Source organism: Cupressus sempervirens, chromosome 4 (genome assembly GCF_028749045.1).
Source record: "Cupressus sempervirens isolate cs-2001-9-10 chromosome 4, ASM2874904v1, whole genome shotgun sequence".
Lineage (NCBI taxonomy): Eukaryota > Viridiplantae > Streptophyta > Pinopsida > Cupressales > Cupressaceae > Cupressus > Cupressus sempervirens.
The window spans coordinates 727,520,583-727,545,164 of record NC_143121.1 but is presented as its reverse complement, the minus strand read 5'-3'; the positions used below and the strand labels follow the sequence as shown (position 1 = coordinate 727,545,164).

The 24,582-nt window shown below is 33.9% G+C and overlaps 2 pseudogenes; one reads left to right on the top strand and one right to left on the bottom strand.

Moving 5' to 3' along the window:
- Positions 1 to 13,841: 13,841 nt before the first annotated feature.
- On the bottom strand, positions 13,842 to 16,062 carry LOC149563348 (aluminum-activated malate transporter 14-like; annotated as a pseudogene).
- Positions 16,063 to 18,649: 2,587 nt separating this feature from the next.
- On the top strand, positions 18,650 to 22,417 carry LOC149563347 (aluminum-activated malate transporter 14-like; annotated as a pseudogene).
- The last annotated feature ends 2,165 nt before the right edge of the window (positions 22,418 to 24,582 follow it).

Below are 24,582 nucleotides of genomic sequence, written 5' to 3'. Positions count from 1 at the left end.
TCAATATAGAAGTTCCTCTTAGATTTTTTCTCCTACTTAGCATCATGGGTTCCTTTTTTTCCAATCCCCTTAGACACAAAATCCCAGTCTATCTCTTCCGGGCTATCTTTTATTCCCTCTTGCTTTTCTTCCACATGTCCACATTTCTCTGATGTAATACTAGAACTTTCAATTATGTTATTTTAGACATTTCAGGGTGTAGATGTAGGTGAGGTTAGGATGAAATTAATTAACTAGGGGTGGGAGACATTCCCATAGAGATGTCTCAAACCTTAATAAGAAAAAAAGAGTGAAAAATAATGAGAGCCTAAAAGAACTAGATTCTAACTCTAATTCTAAAGTAAGTGAGGAGATAGAGAAACATGCAAGGAAAAAACAAAAAAGCTAGAAGGTTCTAGTACATCGATAATGAGGAGGAGGAAAATGTTACTAAATCCCCCCTAAAGATGCAGGAAGTTTCTCAAGATAAAGATATATCTCATGTTTTGGCTAGTTTCAGTTTGGACAAGCTAGATCTCACAACTTTTTATATGGGTGGCTAGGTTGGACAACCTGTGAGATCCAGATTGTCCAAACTGAAACTAGTTGAAACATGAGATATACCTTTATAATGGCTAAACTTCCTCCATCATCAGGGGGGACTTAGTAGCATTTTCCTCCTCATCATCATTGATGCACTGGAACCTCCTAGTTTTCTATTTTTCCCTTGCATGTTTCCCTTTCTCCTCACTTTCTTTAGACTTGGACGTAGCGGGTGAAAGTACAAAGTTGTGTCACCTTCCAGGCTGACTTATCAGAATGACTAAATTTGAGTTATTTTAATAGTGTTTCTAAAAATCTATAACTTTTCTAACATTCTTTGCATTACAATCAAGATATTATTCAATTTCTAATTATAAAATTAAATCTAACAAATTGAATTAATGATTCACATTCAATTATATCTGTATAAATTTTTGACACTTTTTCAATTAAGATTAGATGTAAAGCCTAATATTAATAATAATAATATTTTTGAAAAAAATAGGTCTATTTTATTTATTAGAGTTTGATACTTAGTAAGGAGAATACCACACAAAAACTTAACTTTCATACAATACCACTATTAAATTGAACACCACCAAAACTTAACCATCATATATTATTATTATATACTAGTATTGAATATGATAGATCTTAACAAGGGGTGCAAGCGCCAAAGTTCTTGCCTCTAGTGTGGTGGGTTTTGGGGTAAGTGTTGAGTCAAATTGTACATCAAAAATTTTGAACATTTAGTAATGGTGACATATTCATAAATTGTAAAGTTTCTTAAAGTAATGTATGTGTTTGAGTGTTCATCTAACGAGTCATAGACAAAGAATATAGAACTATGTTGCATCTGTAGCTTGAAAATAAATATTGAACATAAACAAATGATGTGCACAAGAAATTTAGGAAATATTTCATATTGTTTCTCCTTTGAATGGTTTTCTAGTTCCTACAAATGTTCTATTAAAATAGGTGTTAAGTAATTTTAAATTAATAACAGATTATATTCTAAAAATGAATGAGTGGCTCAAATTAGAAACTCATTTGTTATGTACTTTATATAATGCATGAATTGATATTATCTATATTATTGTTAATGTATCCTGAAAATGAGTGTACACCTTAGGCATTGTCAATGTTTATTGTGCTTTTGAATGAAGCAATGACAATTATGTATGTTGCTATTAAGAAAGTAGTTAGTCTCATGAATGTACTATTGCCCAAGTCATATTTTGAAGATGTATGGATAATTCTAATGATCCTATTTTATCAATGACATGATCTAGCTTTAAACTTGAAACTATATTTTCCTTGAAGTATTTAAAGGATTTTCTAAAAGTTCATGTTGTGCATGTCTTACAAAAATTTTAGTTCTTGATATAGTGTTTCTTGCAAGAATTACTTAAAAGTTCATATTTCCCTCTCAACAAAATCATTGGGCACATATCCTACAATTTCTACAAGATTAAATCTAACATAATATGATCTCATCCATTTACAAGATATATTAGATTAATTTACTTTTTAAATACTATTGGTTAACAATTTTCTCTCCTATTAGATTTTAAAATCCTAACTCTTTGATACCCAATGCTTGGAGAGACAAAAGCATGTTTACCAACAAATGGGTTAGTATATGTATTCTATCATTACCCTCTGAATGATTAGGTTTAATTCCCTATGATTTGGAATGATATGCAATGAATTATTTTTTTATGAGATCAGAGGTTTTGACATTATAAGCTCTTAACTTGAGCGTGGTAAAAGATAACCAAATTGTTTGTAGGCACAAAAAATTTAGGCAAAATAGATTTGAATAACCTATCACTCTCAATGGAATGACTATAGTAGATTATCTTAATATTTCTAACTCTTACTTCTATTCTAAATGTAGATTAACCATCAAAATGTAGAAGAGGAATGAAGAGATATGCATATGAGGGAAAATGGAATTGCTCTCACTACCAGCCTTGAATGAAATGGAATCCAACCAATAACTAATAGATTCATACACATTTATCTTTCATTTCCCAATGAACCTATCTAATATTAGAGGAAATTAATAAGAGGAGAAGAAAGACCATATATAAAGAAAGTAAATGGAATCACCTTCACTATAGTTACCAAAATGAAATAGAATCCATATGTTAACCACAGAGCCACATATCATTTTCTTTCAACTCTTAATGCAGAACTAATCTATGCATGGGCAATAAAACATGACAAGAAAAAAGGATAAATGAAATTATAGACCAATTCACCATCAAGTTTGGCAACCTTTATATCATCAAATGAGCTTACGTTTATAGTTTTTGGATATCCTTTAGTTTAGCAGAGCAACAGTCACAAAATAGAAAAGGAAATAAAATGTGAAGTTATCTAGTCATATGAATATGTGGTGTCTTCCCCATCAATGATTCTAAATCCATGGTGTTTATGAAAATAGGAAATGACTATTCAATTTCATGCAATCTCAGAAAAACTTGTAGAAAATTGTTAATTCTTCATAGTCTACTATTTTGCGCCAAACCTGTGTATTTCATATTCCAATGGTCATTGCATTTTTGAACACTAACCATCGATCTTAAATTAACGATCATGATGAAAACATTATAAATTTTCTTTAAAACTTCCTCCATGAGTCCCTCCGTGTACACGTATCTTTCAATCATTATGTCACTATGATTATTTTCCTTGTAACTTTTTATAGCGACATAACAATGAGCGTTGATCTCTCTTTTGATCTGATGACAAAAATAAAAGATATTAATTCTCTATTTTCTTTATGATGCGGGTCCACTTTCCAACTAGGTACACCATGGTGAATAGTTGGAACTATTTTATTACTTGGAGGATCTAACATTGACCTAGTTTTGCTTCGTGAAATGTAATGGCCCATAGGACACATGTCTTTCTGTCGCTTTTTTGTAATGATTAAAGCATGTTCATCTTTTCATAATTATATAGTGACGAGTGTAGATGTTCTTTTGATCTGACAATGAATAAGATAGATCATTGAATGATCATATTTCCATCATTAAAACTTCATCCATTGATCTGGTCTTTATCGATGATCTGGATTTGATCTTCTAAACCATTTGACTTGTCAACTGGCCAATAGTGTGCATTCTTTCATTCATTTGAATTTTCTCCACCATGTAGCTTATTATGATTGCATATGAACCATTCATGTACTAAATCGATGATGCATATTTTCTTATCTTCATATTTTGACTCTAGAAGGGTTCTGAATCTTTTCTTCTGCATGAACTACTTCTTCTGCTCACTGATCTTTCTTATCTGCAATGTCTTTCATGGAAACCATAACATAATGTTGAATCTTTGTGTTTATCATGGTTAGGAACAAATCAATAGAAGGTATAGACCTTCTTCTCATCGAGATGACACATGAAACCTCTCAAACCCTAATCACCAAGCTTTGAATTGATGCATTGTTCATATGATTCTCTGCATTCGGTTAGCTCATTTGAAGGAATGATGAGAAGATAGATAATCCTATGGGAAATATAGACCTAGACTTGAAACATTGATACCTAACTTGACTCCAAAACCCTGAGGCAAAAAGATATGAACTGAAACTTGGGCAACAGCTGACTCTGGCTGGGTATTTAGGCATGATAATGGTTGAAGGAAATCTAGCAATCTTTGTTTTGCACAAAAGGTGAAAACTTAAAAACAAAACAAAAAAAAAAAAAAAACTAAACTAGGAAAATGACAAAAAACTACCTAAGAAAGCAAGCAACTAAGCTAAAGCAAACTGCATGATACCTAGTCTACTTTCACTTTTGCATTTGATACAACGTCAAATCCTTCTCATTATAACAACATGGTAGGGCTTCTCTGGTGGGATATTCCAATTTGAAATAATTATTCTTATTCACTTAAATGATCTAAAGTGGTCGTTTCCACAAAGACTAAAACTTCGAGTGCATACCTCTTGGCTCATGTCTCTTATCCCATAGCAACACCAAATCACCTTCCATAAATTTTCTAGGCCTTGTTCTTCTATCAAACAGCCTTTTGATTCTTCCCTAGTGTTTAGTGATTTTATCAACCATCTCTTCTCTTTCCTCTTGCAATTTGGTAAGTTACAAGATCCTCTTCTCTAATCCGTCTTTTAAATCATCCTCTTTAATCATAGTCTTTAGTTTACATGTAGAAAGCTCTAAGGTTAGTGGCAAATTAGCTTCCACTCCATAGATTAATTGAAAAGGTGAAATACCAATAGCCCTTCTAGGTAACAATAGCCCTTTTAGGTGTGGTCCTATCAACCCATAAAGCATCATGAATCTTCTTATGCCCATTTTTTTGATTATTTGAGAGCAATTTCTTTAAAATATTAATCAGATTCTTATTACCAGACTCACCATGCCCATTTCCTTAAGGGAAATAGTCAGAGGAATGTCCAACTTGAATACCATTATCATAGTAAAATCCAATAATTTATAAAGAGGAAAAGTAAGATGTATTATCCATTATAAATTTTATAGGAACTCCAAACCTAATAAATATATGCTCTTTAAGGATTTCACATACTACTTCTGATGAATTCTTCTTCATTGGCTTTACTTCAACCCATTTACTAAAATAATTTGTGGCAATTAGTATGTAATAGTGTCCTTGACTAGAAGGAGGATTAAGTGGACCTATAAAATATAAACCCCATTCATGGAAAGAAGCTTTAACTACCATTGGCCTAAGAGGTAGAATAGCAAGCTGAGGTTTACCAGCAAACATCTTTCATTTCTCACAAGTAACCACCCACTTACATGCATCTTTATACATGTAAGGCCAATAATAACCTCACCTCAAAATTTTTAATGCAGTAACAGTAGAATAAAAGTGTCGTCCAGATGCTTCATTATGAAAAGATGTCAAAAATTTTACCTATTTCTCTTTATCCACACATCTCACAAATGTTCCATCAATTGCTTTCTTGTACAAGACATCATCATGAATCACATACTTCAAGATTTTTATTTTTAGATCCCTTCTTTTCTTAGTAATCAATCCATCAAGGAATTCACCATATATCATAAAATAAGTAATGTTTGAGAACCAAGGATCCTAAAGGCTTACCATTAGAACTTTTGGAGAATCTTCTTCTTTGAATTGTTGATCCTCTACCAATGCTTTACAAAGTGTATTACTTCCTACAAGTTTGGTTGGCTTAATTTCTATATCATATTCTTGGACTTTTTCGATCCGTACTCCTATATTATTACAACCAACCTCTTGTTCCATCAGAATACTTTTTGTTGTAGGATCTGGCACATATATTATTGAATGAGAATGTAGCACATAAAACCTAAAAAATTTAAGGGCTCTCACCATTGCATATACATGTTTTTCCATCTATGAGTATATCAATTCTTGATTCTTCAATGGTATACTCATGAAAGCAATTTGAGCTTGTATTCTTTCTTTATTCTCTTTCATCAATATAGTTGACATAGTATGTTCTATGGAATAACGGTAAATAATTGATTCTTTAGTGTAGTTAGGATGGACAAGAACATCGGCTTTGGCAATGGAACTCTTGATATCTTCAAAAGTCTTTTCCCAACATCAGTCCATTTTAAAGTTGTATTTTCTTTTATCATATCAACTATACATTTAATTATTTTAGAGAAGTCAGGCATAAATCTCCTCAAGAAATTTACTTGACCAAAGAAGGACTTTACTCTAGTTTTACTCAATGAAAGACTTAATTGTTGAATGACTTTAACTCTGCCTAGATAAATCATCACTCCTTCTTGGGATACAATATGAGCAAGAGGCTTTCCTTTTGTCACACAAAATACTAATTCAACACCCACCCAACCCCCCCCCCCTCCACCAAAATTTATATTGGTGGAATATATTCGAACACTTTGGGTCCTCTAATTCTAGAACAAGTGGATTCTTCAATTTTTGATCCACTTTACCTTGTGTCTTGTTATGACATTCAATGGTAGCTTCCAAAATATGCTGAAAACTTTTAATCCTCGCATTCATTGTATTTTCTAGATTCTCAATTCTTTCTATCAATGCTAGAATAACATTGTTCTTTTTAATGGATTCCCTATAATTCTCTTTCTCTACGCAATCTTGCATTTACCTAAGATTTCATCCATCTTAGCATTTAGGGCCCTATAATTGATATTCAAGAGTTTAATAGCATTGAATGACTAGTTCTCCATACAAAATGTGTTCAAGGAAATTGCCTTGACTATCTACAAAACACCCAAGGAAGGTTCAACACTAAGATCCTTAAGCTCATCTTCCAAAAGCTTCAAATTAACCTCATCCGTGTCCACCATATTAGTTATATGAATGTTCTTTCTATTGGAATTCTTTCTTTGACTTTCAACATCTTTATTGATCCCCTTTTTGGGTTGAGGCATTCAGTGAACTGTGCACATCATGATTCACATTATCCACAAATTTGTCAAGATCGAGAGTCTCTTTATCAAAATTCTCATCATTCTCCTCTTGATTAATCACTTTTTCCTCCTTTGCCATGTCATTCTAAGGAAGGCCTTGGTTGTCATGAGAATGGGATGAAATAGGGGAAGGACAATTATTGAGAGGCTTGTATATTTTGTCCATCGAACCACCAAAATACTCACTATCGCCATCATCCACCATATTCAATATCTTTCCATCCTCCTCACTTCACCTTCTAACTCTATTTTTGTATCCTTTTAACCGATATTTTTCTTCTTCCTCTTACTCATTTCACTCTTAATATCACCCAACTCTTCCATGATTCCTTTTCCCTTACCTTTATTGCTAGAAGGGAATTTCAAGCTTTTATCCTTACTAAACACCAATGACCTCGCAAGGTTTAATTTCACATTTTTCCACTATGTAATCATAAATTAAAACCATGAAGCCTTGGCACAAAATGGGTTTATGTGGATTCTCTCTATGAGCCTTGATACTATGAGTGAGAGAGAAGAGCTGACAGAAAGGAAAGAAAACTCATTTCTTAAACATAAATTATTTAAAAGGGTGAAATAGTAGTTGTGGGTGTTGGCCCTTATTCTAGTAAATTGCAAAATCTAATATTTGTATCATAAAATGCTCAAACTTTGTTGATAGGGTGGGATTTCTACTTGTTTCCATGTCCATTAAAGTTTCCTAAGTATAAAACCCTAGGTGAAACTCTTAAAAACCTTTACCACGTTATAATTTTGAGTTACTTTTTGAAATCAATTAATGAAGGGTCGATTGTCATGTTTAAGGCCCCTTTGTTTTCCCAGCAGTCAATTTTTTTTAATGTTTCTAGTCTCACTGTGGTCATAAAAATCCCTAAGTCCTTTTTCACAGGTGCAATCATTTTTCATTCAAATATGAGTATAGTATGATGTCGGGTTTGAAGCTGAGGGATTTTTTAGTATTCATTGCTCTTGCTTCTTCCCCATTTTTTTTGCACAAAAAATGCTTGAGTCAAGTTTGGGCGAGAAATATCGTTTGGGTTATGCATCAACTTTCTTAGAAAATTCATAGGATCCATCCCCAATTCAAAAGTAAATTCTGTAGACACCTAAATCTATTTACATCACTAGGTAATCTTATTTAGTAGTCTCCTAGGATGTTACGAATTAAATATTTACTATTTAATTAATTAGTCTTCATCCCCTAGTTTATTTATTTATTTATTTGACTATAGTCCAATTGATAAAATCAAATGATAACCCAAAATCAATCTATCAATTAAATCCATATTCCTCTATTAAATTAAATAAATCCTCAAACCTCTTTAATTTAATCCCACATCCCCCATTTTATTAAATAAATTATCCAAACCCCTAAAAATATCCCTAAACCCAACCTTTACCCCTAATCCAACTCATCCACCCATACTAACCTTACTTGGCCACCTAACTAACCCATCCCACCAAAGCTAAACCACTTGCCCCCTAATCCCCTTTCTAAACTAAGTTTAATACCCCTCCTAAACATGTGCACAACTTTAAGCAAGGGTTGAGACTTGCTAACCCAAGCTAAAGTCAAAAAGTCTCCCTTATCCTCTTCCATCCCTATCCAAGAGCATTTATGGCTCTTACATACCATTAATACCTCTTGCATGCCATTAAATACCTCTTACATCCCTCTTACACACTCATCCTCCCTCGTTACTCCCTTTGACCAACCATTATCCCATCCCCTCACACTGATCCTCCTTGTGACAAGTGTCACTTCCCTATTGGCTCTAAACAAGCACAATCCATGTGCTTCCCTTTGAAATCATCATAGCCCTTCCTCACCATTCTTCCATCCTTGCATCTTGACCCTCCATTTCACTACCCCTTAGCCTATAAATAAAGCCCTTCCCTCTCAGAATCTATCAATCCACTTTTATGAAAACTTATAATGCCCCAGTGACTACTACATCATAGCCATTTTACACCATCATAATGCTGAAATACATCCACACCTCCATTGTTGAAACTCTCACCCATCTACACACTTGGTAAAAACCCCCACCCATTGGAAGCTTGAGTACATCATCAGCATACATCCCCTATCCATCAGGGACATATCTACGTCATAATAGGTTACACCCAAGGAGCTTACCATTCTTTGTTTTCCTTCCTTTTGGTAGTAACCTCGTCTTACTATAAGTTTTTAGTTATTTACTTTTGTGAATGCTTTTACTAGTTAGTATTCAATATTACACTACTAGATTAGGTTATACATTTTGGCACACCCAATGGGAGTCCGCATTCGAGTCACTATAATCACACTTTTGCTTATTCATGTTTGAACTAACCAAACTAACATTTTGTATCTTTTACGCATGTAGGTGTTCTTCTAACATTTTTTGAAGGCACCAAATTCCCTTGCCAAGAATTATGCTCCCAACCATAAAATCAAATTCTAGTTTCACCAATATTTTAGCACCCTTGGTTCGCAATCCTGCAACCACAAAATTGCAAACCCAGAATTGTGAGATCGTGATCCTAAACCCATGGGAACACAACCTGGTGTAGGAGAAATCACCCTTTGCCCTAAACCCCACCACTACGTGCCATTAAAAACATTCGAGTTGTCATTCCCACTGACCCTATTCCCATGGGAACGCCAATTTTTACCAACAGGATCGTTGTAAAAACCTATAGGAATGTTTCACCTATTTATTCAATCATTATACCCCACTTTTTTTCCTCCTCTATCGAACCCACAGATAAATTTGACAGTGGGAAAGTGTCCCCATAAACCCATGCGATCATCATTTTGCAAGATTGCCCTGTTACTTTCTTCTCACGACCCATTTTTTCGTAGTTTCACCAATTTTTTTTAACTCCAATCCCGCTACCTTTTAGCTTCGATCTTGCATTGCAGGATCGCAGTTTAAACCCATGAGTTTGCTAGATTGACCAACCAATGGCAAACTTATAATCTTTTTTTGTTGCAAGTATTTGTGGGAGCAAAATACTAACAATTTTTTGCAAGTTTCTTATAATGATTGCTTGAAAACTCGTGTTTAAAAGCTTAAAAATGAACCATTCTTTCTTTTTCATGGAATGCATGTCTAAATATTATAATGTTTTTCATTGGAATGTTTGGATAGTCTAATTAAGAAAATCCACTCTTGAATGGCAACTATTAAAAACTAATCCAGTGCGATGGACACTTCATTTAAAATTCAAATGAACATTATGTGAAAACGCTTCCATTTTGGGGCTTAAAATAAATCCATCAAATCTTGAATGCTCTAAAGTAAAAATGTTCTGCTTCCCTTCTTTTCAATGCTTTCACGCACGATTTACCTTTTGTTGACTCCATTTACTAGTCTTTGCTAGTCATGTAGATAAATTTGACAATGTGCTTAATCAGTTCTAGTTTTTTTCTATCTACTGAAGTGATTTTGTATCTTCAAAAAAAGAGGAATGATGAAGTCTTCCAAAATATCAAGAGGGAACTTACTAGGTTTATGCTTAAAATCACCTTCTTCAACATCATGTCACAAGTATCTATGGTTCTAGGGTTCCTCAAGGACCACTTCATGGTCTACATTAATGAGGGAATAATGATTGTATACAAGGATGGTATACAACTGGTCCATTTTTTTGACATTTATTCAAACATTCTAAATTAGGAAGAATGTGAAGCTTTAAGATAGCTCACTAAAGAGAGTCATTGATATCTAGAAAGCGAATGGGGCCATCCAACTGAAGTGGGACAAGGTAGGCCCAAGTTGGGAGACTACCACTTACCCTCCTCAAGGTGTAGATCCTCTTATCGGTACTTTTGAGAAAAATAAAGAAAAAACTAGCAACATTAATTTTGGTGCATTGGACTAGTCCTTCATGTGAAACTATATCATTTTGTTAATTCTTTGTTATCAGCAAGATGTTTTTTTGTATATGATAAGCATTGTAACTTGTCACTATTTATTTTTTGATTCACTCATGAGATTACATGGCTTGGTTTCAAATTTAATATTCTTACATGATTGATAGTAATCATTATTTTGATGTTGTACTTCAAGTTTTTTATGCTATGTATGTAGTTTATCCTTTATCTTATTATTAAAAAAATTAGATCAAAAGTAAGAATGAGTATAACTTTATCAATTTTTGTGAAATTTTTGAAATGAAAACATGTACTTTTCATTTAGTTGACAACTATATAGCTCGACCAATTTGAGGTGGTCCCTAAAATTGGTAACAAAGTACTTCAAATAAGTATTTAGAGTAGACAGTGTATGATTCAGATATCTAATTATTAAAAAAAAATAGGAATACTATATGATAGTTAAAAATACATATTAATCATTTTCATTATTTCTAGGATAAATATTAAAAAGAAGTAAAAGGATAATATATATGTTCTACAACTTTTTGAAGTAGATAAAATTTAATTTAGTTTTAACACAACTTAGTGATTAATTGGAGGAAGTTTATAAACACGTGTGAGGGAAGTGTAGTGGAATTAAACTCTAATAAGTAAGCCCAAATTTAAGGAAAATACCAAAAATAAAAACTAAGAAAACACATTACACAAAATTTAACTTATGCACAATGTCATTATAGAGAAAAAAAAATAAGACACATTACATAATTGTATACATGAGGTGGATAGTGTTCTCAATTATTTTAATTTTATTAAATATAGTAAACCTAAAAATAATTCTAACTATAATCCTAATGGTAAAATCTAAGTGTTGATCATAATTATAAACACTAACCTTGACACTAAAATTTACTATTATGTGTACCTAATTAGAACCATAATGCATACTATGATCTAAATACAAAAACCTAAATTTTAACTCTGATCTCAAACACCCAAACAATAATTGTTGTGAGAATATTAAATAAATTAGGGTTATGATTTTTTATTACGCTTACAATCAAAGGTGAAATTTATGTAAGCATAAGGATTAATATTTTTCATTAAATTTTATGGTGAGAATTTGTATTATAGTTCAATTGTAGTTAGGTTTATGATTAATATATTTTTTTTTAAATTATATATTTAACCTTAACCTAAGTCTAAGTCTCTCCAACCCCAAATCCCATTTGCTAAAGCCTAATCCTAATCCCACCCTAAATTATGATCCTAAATCATAAGTCCTAATCACTATTATCAAACACTAATCATAGCCCTTATTATTGAATCATAATCCTAAATGTTGAACTTTAACCCAAATTCTATCGTAATTCAAACTCTACTCATAACTATAATACTAACCATGATGTAATATCATATCCTATTTCCATAAATTACTAAATAAATCTTAAATTATAAGCCTTAATTGTAATCCTAGTTCTAAATGCTACACCCTAAATAATAAACTCCAATCCTAATCCCAATTACCACATCATAATCCAAAAAACTAAACCCTAAATCTAAATCCAAACTATAATCCTAAATGATAAACCTTAAACCATTATCCAATCCTTATGTTAAACCCTAATCCTAATTGCCAATCATCAAGTCTAAATATACAACCCTAATTCTAAATCCTAGCTCTAACTCTTAAACCTAACCTTAATATAAATCCCAAGCTTAACTATGATGCATACCCATACCATAACACTCAACGTAATAATAACCATAAATGTTGAACCCTCACACAAAATGTAAACGACTAACCTTGAATCCTAAATCTTAAGATAAACCCTAAGCCTAAATGGTTAACCCTAATACCTTGTTATGAATGTTAAACCATGATCCTAATCCTAAATGTCAAACCCTAATGCTCACCCTAACCCTTAAATCCTTACTTTAACCCTTGTCCCAATAAAAAACTGACCCTAACAAAAGTCCTAATAATGTAATTCTAGGTATTAAAATTAAATTTTAATTTATAAAGCCTTCAATAGATTTAAATTAATTAATTAATATAAGATTTAGTATTATAAAAATGAGGTTTGAAGACTTAGAAAATAATATTGAGAAAAATGTTATTTTACATGAAACGTTAATCAATTACAAATGTATTAAAATAAAAATAATATTTTACTCAAAGAGATTATTATAATTAAAAATAATAATTATGTCTTTCATTTTGTCATGAATTTCCTTGTGGAGGAACCTATTCAATTTCTTATAAGTTTCAAAAAAAACTATGACACTTTTCAACATTTCAAATCTTCTTCTTTTTTTTTTCTTTTGAACACATGAAATCATTGGCATACACATTAACAATGACTTACTTAATCATTACTAAAAATATTTTTGGTCATGAATAAACATATATTTGATATTTGGAACATAAGAGGTAGTGGTCTCGAAGAGGTAATATCAAGAGTTATAGAGATGTAGATATAGATAGTGGAAACAAATAAAGAATAATCATGATATAAAAGTATGTGATGAGATTATAATTATAATAATAAATAAGAATAGAAGGTATTATAGATTGATATTAGTAAATTAGAAATAAGTGAAAATTAAAAATGTTATTTGACATCTGCTCAAACAAGATTGGAAGTAGGTGTAACAACTAGTCTTTAAAAAGTTTTCAAAAATTTACCAATGTCATAATAGTGTATATCATTTTTAAATTGATTATTTGGTAAAATTATAATATTATTCGATTAGACATGCATAGTGAAGTTAAGATATGTGCTCCTCTCAGAAAGATTGGGATTAGGAGTAGCTCATGGTGTCAGCAAGATGATATGACAATTGTGAGAGAGGAAAAAATGAGACTAGTGTAAATCATTAATACATAAAATTTAATAATGCAACCATAGCATTTGACTTTGTTTTTGGCAAGCTTAATTTTTCCCTTTGTGTATGATGCTAAAAATTGACTCCTGTATTAGAGTGTTAATTGAAGGGAAAAATCAGTCGACATTGTTGATATGTACACATCTTTCTGGCGTTCTTGCAAGACTGGGTCTCTGGATATATCTACGGGGAGAAGTAGCACTAGTTATGATTAAAGCCTCCTGATCCAACGTCGAAGGATTGTGAGGCTTGAATTTCGCCATTGCCGCGAGCTCTTACACGGCGTGTACCACGTGCTCAAGCCTCGCTACAATCTCTGCCACCAACCACGCAAACGTAGCCAATGGAAGTGCTTCTCCAAATTCAACGCCGTGTCTTAGCATTAACCTCTTCTCGTCACTACTTTCTCCATGCCATGATCTTCTTCTTGTCGCCCACCTTACCTCCTCTTCTCTATTTTCATTCTCAAGTATGATTTTCTGACTCGTCGTTCTTGTTGTTGAATGCAGTAAGAGCTTTGGTTGAGAATTCAAGGAAACTTGAAGATCCTCCAGTGCATGTTGAACTTCTTCCAATATTGGCTCAAAGTTGTATATTCTCATTTGTTCAATGCAGCTTGACAGCTCTGCCAGTAATTTGGCTGCTTTGTGGGCGACGTTGGTGCATGGCTTCTTTAATGGTGAACGAAAGGAATGAGGGGCCTGAAAAGTATGTAACACAAAAATTCATTAGCTATAGTGCATGCATTGAAGATAATTTGTAAATTTAAGGTAATGATACCAAATGAGGAAATGCATATGAATATACCTCGATTTCAAATCGAACGCATCTATGCAAGGCCACAATAGGATAAGCCAGATAACGAAGCTTCACTCCAATTTTCACATACTGCTTCGATGGATGTCAGCATTGAAATAGACCATGCCTTCGCTCCCACCTAGCAAATGCCTCCTGCAATTAACATGTACAATCACTGCTTTCAGATGATCCATTTAACATTCTTTAATGTCAAAAGTTGTCATGGCTACCACTTAATTAGTTTCTTCTAATAACTATATATTTTTTCGATTTACCAAAGAATCGTCGGTAGCCTTTGAGTCCAGCACAGACTTGTATCCTCTGTGTATGATATCTTCTGACTCATCTTCCACCTTCTCATCAGTACGGCATCCGCTAAAATATTCATCCACGCAGCCTGGCATCAAATATATCATGCCCATTACATTAGTCGGATATTTTAACAAGTTAATCTATCGAGCTGATAACAAGCCACACGAATCAAAGCGTACTAGTAGTTCATCTGTAACAGCCCATTGCGAAAAACACACATTTTACGCTAAAGAAAACGTTACGTTTTCATCACAATCAAAACAAGGATTTTTAACCTCAATTGTTTGCGTTCAGTTTTCTTTCCCTGCAAAGATTTCCCCAAGCCTTGTAACTTCCTGACAGTGGAATTATGAAGATCCTCACCAGCCCAGGCGGGGAAGATGAGCAGACTTACAACCAAACACACTCCACATCCGATGAGTATGGTGGCGAAGCGTTCGTATGCCATGCGTGATATATTCTCCACTCGATATCCAGAGACCGTTATCATGTTGAATGTGAGCAGGAATATAAGCACTGCATAGTCAAATTTATTCTTGAGGGAAGGAAAGAAACGGGCATACGTGGTAGCCGCTCCTGCAAAATGAGTGTCGTGGAGTACTAATTGAGATTTGGTGAATGCAACAAGGTGATTCCAAGAGAGCACAAAAACACACCCACGATGAAGAGGGAAGATCCCACTACAAACGCCTTTCCTCGCACTACCTTCTCTGACACGTGGCAAATGAGGAAGGCAAGAAATGTAGCCACCGTGGTTCCAATTCCTCTGTTGAGGCCTTTCTTCATGGTAGCCCCTGCTCAAGCAGCAACAACAGCCATTCTAAATGTTAGTCGATTAGGGTGAAAAAGATGGTTGTGTTAGAAACAATCGAACAAGGGGTAAATTAAATTAAACTAACTCATACCCGCAGAGAATTCGAGAACGACAACGACAGTCATGACTGCCCAAATTGCATGGTTACCAAATCCCACCCTGCGGAATAATCGATCCCACAGAAATAACAGCAAAACTGATGACAATGCCAACCCAACTTTTATAGCATGTGTAATCCTTCTGGGATCCTCTATTCCAACATCCATTATGTTTCTACACCACCCCATCAAAACATTGCTTATATTTAACAAAAATTTTCTTAGAAATCCCTCGTTTCGAGACTCATTGTAGATAATTTCTTCATTAGACATACTGATGTTAGTTCTGCATTCGCCGCTACCAAGAGACGCCATGGTACACAAAATTGATTCAATCAGATTTCAGATACAAGAGCTTAAATTTCAAGTAGAGGAGATCCAACCAAACTGATTTATAATGTAATTTAATCTTTGTGCCTAGGTTATCCTCCTTAGGCCTCTTGAGAGGGGAAGTAGATGTCATGGATCAGTTATTATTTGTGCCTAGGTTATCATCCTTTCTCATGAGATTTTCCATGCCCATACCAAGTGTAGCCAAAACATGGGTGTTTATATCTGAGAAGGCTATTGCAGTATCTTGGAGTATGTTGCAGGAGCAACTACAAGTGCTTGGCACAAGAATAATGTTTCCATATTGTTTATGGGGGGTATTTTAATGTTTTTTTATTTTAGGGCATATTTTTAATGTTTTGTTATTTTAGGGCATATTTTAATGTTTTGTTATCACTTTAGTAAAGGATTGAATAAAACCTTTATGGGTTTGGTGGTTGCCCAAAATAGTTTTTAACTGTTTATCATTGTTTATAAATTCTCTCCAAAATCGATGGCTAGAGGTATTATTTCTTTTCTTTTCTGGTGGGAAGAAGACTAAGAAAGAAGTTGAATGATATTGTTCATGTTCTGTGGAATGAAATAGGAGATTAAAAAACTCTAGTTTTCCTGCAATTGCTTTTATTATTATTATTATTGTTTAATCTTTGTGTGGAGTCCCAATGTTTTAAATTTTATATTGTAACGAGATCTTTGTAGCCAGGGCACAGGTTGTTGAACTGCCGCCTGGAAGATATTTTGAGACATCATGTCTCCTGCTTGTGTATTCTTCATGTGAACAGACCAGCACATGTTGAAGAATAGGTAGGAAGAATGTACCATACTTTACTTGTGGTCAAGTGCAGGAATTGGCTGCAAATAGAGATGGCACGTGTGGTGAAAGGGTAGATCTCTATGTGCTTGTCATAAATGAATGGATGCAACCTGTAAGGTGTTGCTTGTGTTTGATGTTTACGTCATTCATCTCATGGCATTGTTGTAGTTTTCTCCAATTTATTCTTTCCATCTCATAGTGAAGATAGACTTTATTCTTGTCTTCTCCTCATCATTGTGTCTCTCTACCTAGAAAATCATCCCCACCACAAGCTAAGTCCTACTAGAAGTAGTTGTTCATCCACAACTAAGTGAGTTTTGAGTCATATTTGTATTGTCAAGCTTCAAATTAACTAAGAAAACCAATATATGCATCAACTTTTATGGTTAATTTCTATGCTACACAATAGAGAGCTCCTTGATGCTAACTAATCCATTGAGGAAAAAGGAACTTAAGTTATAGACAGCATGTTTGGTGAAAAGAGCATCCATTGTGCTAACTGGAGTAGCCACAGAATGAAGAAATGATGATGATGACAAGGGCCTCTAGCAGCACTGGCCCATTGCAAATTATTTAAGAAGAGTTAGGGGTCATAACCTAGTTGTTGCTTTCTCCACTTTCTGCCTCCCTGTTTTTTCCCTTGTCTAAGAAATCAATAGATAGACAAAAATGTACAACCATCTGTAAATGGGTCAAACCTTATCTAGAAAGAACATTTAGAACTTTCGGAACATTCGACGTAAATTTCTAGAACGTTTCTATTGTTATGATGTTAGTTTTTTTTAATTTTCCATAGGGAAAAATGTTTTTTCTCATTGTTTTAACCAATTAATAATCTTATTTTAAAATTGTGAAAAAATAATAATCAATTATCATCTATATAGTTTTGCTTTAGTAATATTTAATGTTTTATTATCATTGAATAGTCAATTCAGTCAAATAAAAAAATTGGAATATAACGAGTGTAAGTTACCTGCCTCCGGCAGGAACTAATAATTTGTACTTTCTGAAACGTGGAAGATTTTTAGGTGTCATTTTCTTTTGTTTCTTACCCATATGTGCCGATTGGCCGGCAAGTTCGAAGAAAAACACACAGCGAATTTGAAAATTTGCGATGAATATAATTATCTGGACCTCGTAAGTGTCACTCACTTTTGACTGTTCAGATCATCTCGTGGAGGTTTTATTTCATTTTCCTAAGCTTTCCAAATAAAATCTTTGCTCCTTGAAAAATAATTGCCACCTCGCATTTCTGTTAATATTCTATATATTTATCTATAAAATAAAGAACAGTATTCTCACTGGTGAGGGTATATTCAATTTTTAGGTGGATCCTCAAAATTATAAAATCTGATATATTTCAATTGATTTCATGAAGGCCCTCCAAGTTTTTGGCTAGGCTGCTGTTCTTCTGATTTCTGTTTTGGACATTAGAGTTCAGGGATGCAATTTTTTTCCCTCTCTCTCATTTCTTGTTAGAATTTCTGCAACAATTCGGACCGAGAAGCATTATAAGTTAGAATCAGTGGATCTGCTTTCAAGGGCGACTTGGTAAATATTAACAATGTGAAATCTAAATGGTTTGACAATATCAGTTTACCAGAGATTCATGATTGTAGTTCATTTTACTATTTTCAGATTCGTTTCTGTGTTTTTTCTTGCATCAAAAAAATCGAATGCAGCAGAAAGAGTAAAAAAATCGAATTATTTTGTCAACCATCTCTATTTTTTCAGGTTTTGCTTTGAATTGACTGGGTAATGGCGGCTGTTGCAAGCGCAGAATGCAGAGTTAATATCACTTCTGATCAGCAAAATGGGGGACTGTTAAGAAGAATTGGGTTGAGTATAAAAGGGGTTATAATGGGGTGGTGCAGAAAGACATGGGATGTGGGAGTAGAAGATCCGAGAAGGATTATACACGCCATGAAAGTTGGACTAGCATTGTCAGTAGTTTCTCTTGTGTGTCTTTGGGATCCATTATTCCAAGGAGTGGGAGTTGGAGATAATGCAATTTGGGCAGTCATGACAGTTGTTGTCGTTCTGGAATTTTCTGCAGGTATGGATTAATTTTTTCTTGTACACATTGGTAGTTAACGATATAAGTTGTGTTGTTTTGTTCTTATCTTTATTATGTTCGCATTGTTGTCAAATGTTTATAGGGAATTCACTCTTGCATTTGCATTTGTAACTCCATTGTATCATTATTTTTGAGTCGAAATCATTTAGCCGTCTTTTTTAGGGAAACCTTATGTTTGCATTTAAAATATTAGAGAATTTTGACTACAGTATGTAATTTTGCTATTAGAATTCAATTGTATAGTTTTTTTGAGTGAAACTTATTGACTCAATTGTGTAATTTTTTTTTAGTGAAACTCATTGACTCGTGTTGTATTAGTGGCTCACAAGACCCCATTTCTTGATAATCTGAAAAACAAGAAAAACAGAGAACACAATATGCACATAAATAAATGCACATGGATCTGCTACAGCAGATATCAAATTATCTTTTTATTCGATGCCTTAATTAGAGGTCATTACAATCAATCATATATATAGAAGTCTTTAGACATTTCTAGATTTCTCATGAAGAAAATACAAACTAAAGCATTCTACTGTAAACTCAAGAAACTAACTATTGATGAACTAGACTAAACTGAGAGACTCCAGATGTGCTATGATTAACATTATAAACTGCATACATGTCTCTGTAATAACAAAAGATAACAACAGTTTCAACTCTAGTGAAATGGGGAGATGACTTTGGTGAAACTTGATAGCAAAATCATCGAACATGCAAATATGGTTTACCAGCACTTGACATGGGAAGAAATTACTGTTTACTAAGATTGTTCACAAGAACAAATGGAACACTTAGTATTGATGCTCATAGAGGAGATGTTCATAGAGGTGAAGTACTAGGACTTCTTAGGAGGTCACCCATCCCAACATTAGAGTGCACTTAACTATGGAGTTATCTTCATGGTTAAATCTACTTTGTAGTTAAGCGTGTTCGAACTAGAGTAGTACAGGAATGGGTGACCTCCCAAAAAGTCATAGTGCTTCACCTTTATAAACGTCACCTAAATACAATAACTACTAAGTGTTCTATCTGTTCTGATAAGAGAAAAGTTTTTGTAAACCACTACTCATGAAACTTGAATTAATTCAACAAAAAAAAAATTTGAATTCTGATAACAATATCAGAGAATAGTTGTTTTTTCATACTCATTACAAAATCCTAACGAAATGGAAAACGATTAAGGCAATCTTCTCCTCTCCCTGTTTTACAATTTAGATTGGCTGACAAATTGTTTGTAACATTAGCATGACTCACTGGGTGTTTTTGCTCAAACAGGGGCAACCATGGGCAAAGGACTAAACAGAGGGATCGGAACCGTGGTGGCTGGGTCTCTAGCCTTTCTTGTTTGTTACCTATCAGAGCAAGTAACGCAAGGACAGGCCATTGTAGTTGGATCTTCTTTGTTCATCATAGGTAATCAACTTGCTACTATTTAGTACTTTTAGTCTAGAAATCAGTTGGTAGTATGTGATGTTGGTAGTATGTGATGTTTAAGCCAAGATCTTGAAACTCTTTTTTCTCGATATTTTGACTGACCATTAAATTCATTTTTGCAGGCGCAGCTGCCACGTATGCTCTCTTCTTCCCTTTTATCAAGATAAATTTTGATTATGGAGTTGTGATATTCCTGCTGACATTCAGCATGATAACAGTATCTGGATATCGAGTGTACAATATATCACGCATGGCATATGAACGCCTCACCACCGTACTCATTGGATGTGGAGTGTTCCTGGTTGTAAGCCTCTTCCTTTTCCCCATCTGGGCTGGTGAGGATCTTCACAGTTCGACTGTCACGAAATTGCAAGGCCTCATGGAATCTATGCAAGGTAGGCAAAGTGGAACCGGACCAAACCAAAAGAGGTTCATTAAATGTTTCTCAATTGTAAGAAAAATATAACGTTATCACCTGCATAAAAAGGGTGTTTACTTTTATATAGTGTAATGTGATACAGGATGCATCGATGAATATTTTAGTGGAAGCCAAAACGAAAAGGTTGAAGATGAATCGGAAGATCCCATATACAGCGGATACAAGCCTGTGTTAGACTCAAAGGCCACCAACGATTCTTTGGTAAGTAAACATATATTCTTACTATAAATCTCTACGGTTGGAAAGAACAAATCAAATTCTGGCCTGTTTGTTTGAATTGTAGGAACGCATTCTAATAAAAATGAAGAAATTAATCTTCCGTTTGGATGTGTCAAATCTAAATTGGAACATGAGTTTTGAATTCTTACTTTAGGGTGAAATGAGAATTTGTTGTCCAATTCAAAAGGTGAAATTAGGTGAAATTGGATTTGCCAAACAGAACTAAAATCAAAATTAATATAAATTTAAATTTAAATTTTTTCTGCTCAACAAAACCTAATTCAGAATTAACAAATCTAACAATTGACAAATTCTATATATAAAACAAATACAACATTTGCTAATGCCAACAGCCAAATAGACCCTAAAGTATACCAAACGCTTCCTCTTTCTTTTCCTTTTTTGCTTCTACTATCAAGTACTAATTGTACATGTCAAACAAATGGGTTTGAATTGCAGGCCACATTTGCTAGCTGGGAGCCGAGGCATGGTCGATTTTGATACCGGCACCCATGGAAGCAGTACGTGAAAATTGGAGTGAAGCTTCGTTATTTGGCTTATTCTATTGTAGCCTTGCATGGATGTCTCCGATCTGAGATAGAGGTACATACATATACATCTTTAGAAATATTCTTGAACATCATATATTACAAAGAAAATTAAGCTTAAGAAAGTAAGTCAATTTTCACTATTTAACACTTTTCATCTAGAAATCAAACCTTAACGACCTGGTCCACATTTCCAAGTATCATTTCAACTTAATTTGAATACATTGCAGACCCCACGTTACCTTCATTCAGCATTGAAGGAGCCATTCACAAAGGTTGGTCATGGAGCAGCGAAATTACTAGGAGAACTGTCAAGAAGCATTCAACATATGAGAAAATGCGATTGGGAGTCAACCATGAAGGAACTGAGACTTGCATTGAAGGATCTGCAGGTTACCCTGCATAAAACAAGACTACCTATGGAGAAAGTCCCTGAGAATGAAAGTAGTAAAGAAGGAGATAACGTTAAATGTGGGAAGAGAGTGAGAAGATTAATGTCATGGCATGGAGAAAGTGGTATGAAGGAGACAGAGAAAGGAATAGCATGGAGAGAGAGTGTTCAATTTGCAGAGGCTCTTCCATTGGCTACGTTTGCATGGTTGGTGGTGGAGATTGTAGCGAGGCTTGAACATGTCACAGAGGCTATGGAAGAGCTCTCTACAATGGCGAATTTCAAGCCTTACAATCCTTCCTCAGAACAAGAAGAGCTAAACATAACTTCTTCTTCTCCTCCACCTAATAATACCCCCAGAACTAGCTTGAGAAGAACACGTGAGATATATATACCGAGCAATAGTGTTGACTGATTAATTCTTTGGTTTTTTCCTTGACTTTACACTATTTCTGCCTCCATGCCGTCTTGTGTCTATTTCTTCCAACTGTAACAATTTACATATTTATTTTTTTATTAAATGAGGGAGGAAGAGGGTACTGAACCTTAACAAATATGTTGTTTGAATTTATTTATACCATTTGATTTATTTGTCATTCTCCGATGTTGTAGTGAGAATTAGTTTGCTTTGACAATTTTGTGTATAAGATGTATTTAAAAATGGGAACTTTGAGTAACACGTAACTAGCTTATATATACCTCTATATATATTACGCCGAGAGTAATCGTTCTCGAGGCACCTATTTTTATTTAATCCCAAATTTATTTTAATCGAAGTTGGGATTAATGAAAATAAAAATAGGCGCCTCGAGAACGATTACTCTCCGCGTAATATATATAGAGGTATATATAAGCTAGTGGCAGTCGCGGTGCAATAGGAAAAATATTCACTTTTTATTTTTTATTTTGATAAGGTTACTATAAAATTGTTAATTAATTTTTAATTAGAGTTGTATGAAGTTACTATAAAATTATGCTTCAAAATATTTTTTAAAATTTAATATAAGGAGTTTAATATAGATTAAAAAAATATTTTTTATTTTTGGGATATTGTAATGTAAAATGTTATAGTCATACATAGATATATGGTTAGGGACAAAGTTACCATTATAGTTAATGTTAACCTTAGGGATAGAATTAGGGTTAGGGTTAGCATTAGAGTTAGGGTTGGAGTTAGGGTTAGGGTTTGAGCTATGGTTAAGGTTAGGGATAGAGTTATGGTTATGGTTATTGTTAGAGTTATGTTTAAGGTTTAGATTAGAGTTATGTTTATGGTTAAGGTTAGGATTAATGTTATGGTCATGGTTAAGCTTAGGGTTAGAGTTATGGTTATGGTTATGATTAGGGTTAGTGTTAGGGTTATAGTAAGGCTAACGTTAGGGTTAGGGTTAAGGTTTGAGTCAAGGTTAAGGTTAGAGTTTAAAGGGTTAGGGTTTGAGTTAGGATCAAAATTAAGGTTAGGGTTAAGGTTAGAGTCCAATTATGGTAGAGTCAAATCCAAAGTTAGAGTTATGCTCATGGTTAAGGCTAGGGTTAGACTTATGCTTGTAGTTAGGGTTAGGGATAGGGTTAGAATCCAATTATGGTAGAATTAGAATTAGAGGTAGAGTTAGGGGTAGAGTTATGCTTATGGTTAATGTTAGGTTTAGAGTAATGCTCATGGTTAAGGTTAGGGTTAGATTTATCATTATGGTTATGGTTAGGGTTATAGTGGGTATAGGGTTAGGGTTAGGGTTTGAGTCAAATATATCTTTTAATTTAATATAAGGAATTTAATTTAGAGTAAGGGTTAAGGTTAGGGTTATAGATAGGGTTAGGGTTAGGGTTAGGGTAAGGTTTTGGTTTAGGGTTAGGGCTAGGGTCAGGTTTAGGGTTAGAGTATGAGTTAGGGTTAGAGTTTGAGTTAGGGTTAGGGTTATAGTTTGAGTTAGGGGTAGACAGAGCATTATAATTTGGGTTAGGATTAGGGTTAGGTTTAGGGTTTGAGTTTGAGTTATGGTTAGAGTTAGGGTTAGAGCTAGAGCTAGAGTTAGAGTTAGGGTTAGAATTAGGGTTAGGTTTAGGGTTTGAGTTACCAATAGAGTTAATTTTACAGTTGGGTTAATGTTAGAGTTAGGGTTAGGGTTAGAGTTTTGAGTCAGGGTTAAGGTTAGAGTTAGAGTTAGGGTTAAAATTAAAATCCAATTATGGTAGAGTTAGATTTACAGTTAGAGTTATGGGTAGGGGTAGGGTTACGCTTACAGTTAGGGTTAGAGTTAGATTTAGGGTTAGGGTTAGGGTTAGGGTTAGGGTTAGGTTTATATTTAGAGTTAGGGTTATATATAGAGAGAGTTATATCAATGTTAAGGTTAGGGTAAGGGGATTGAGTCAGGGTTAAGGTTAGAGTTAGGGTTAGGGTTAGGGTTTCAATCAGGATTAAAGTTAGGGTTAGGGTTAGAGTCTAATTATGGTAGAGTTAGATTTACAGCAAGAGTTAGATTTAGGGTTAGAGTTAGGGGTAGGGTTAGGGTTAGGGTTAGGGTTAGAGATAGGGGTAGACAAAGGGTTAGGTTTAGGCTTAGGGTTAGGATTAGGGTCAAG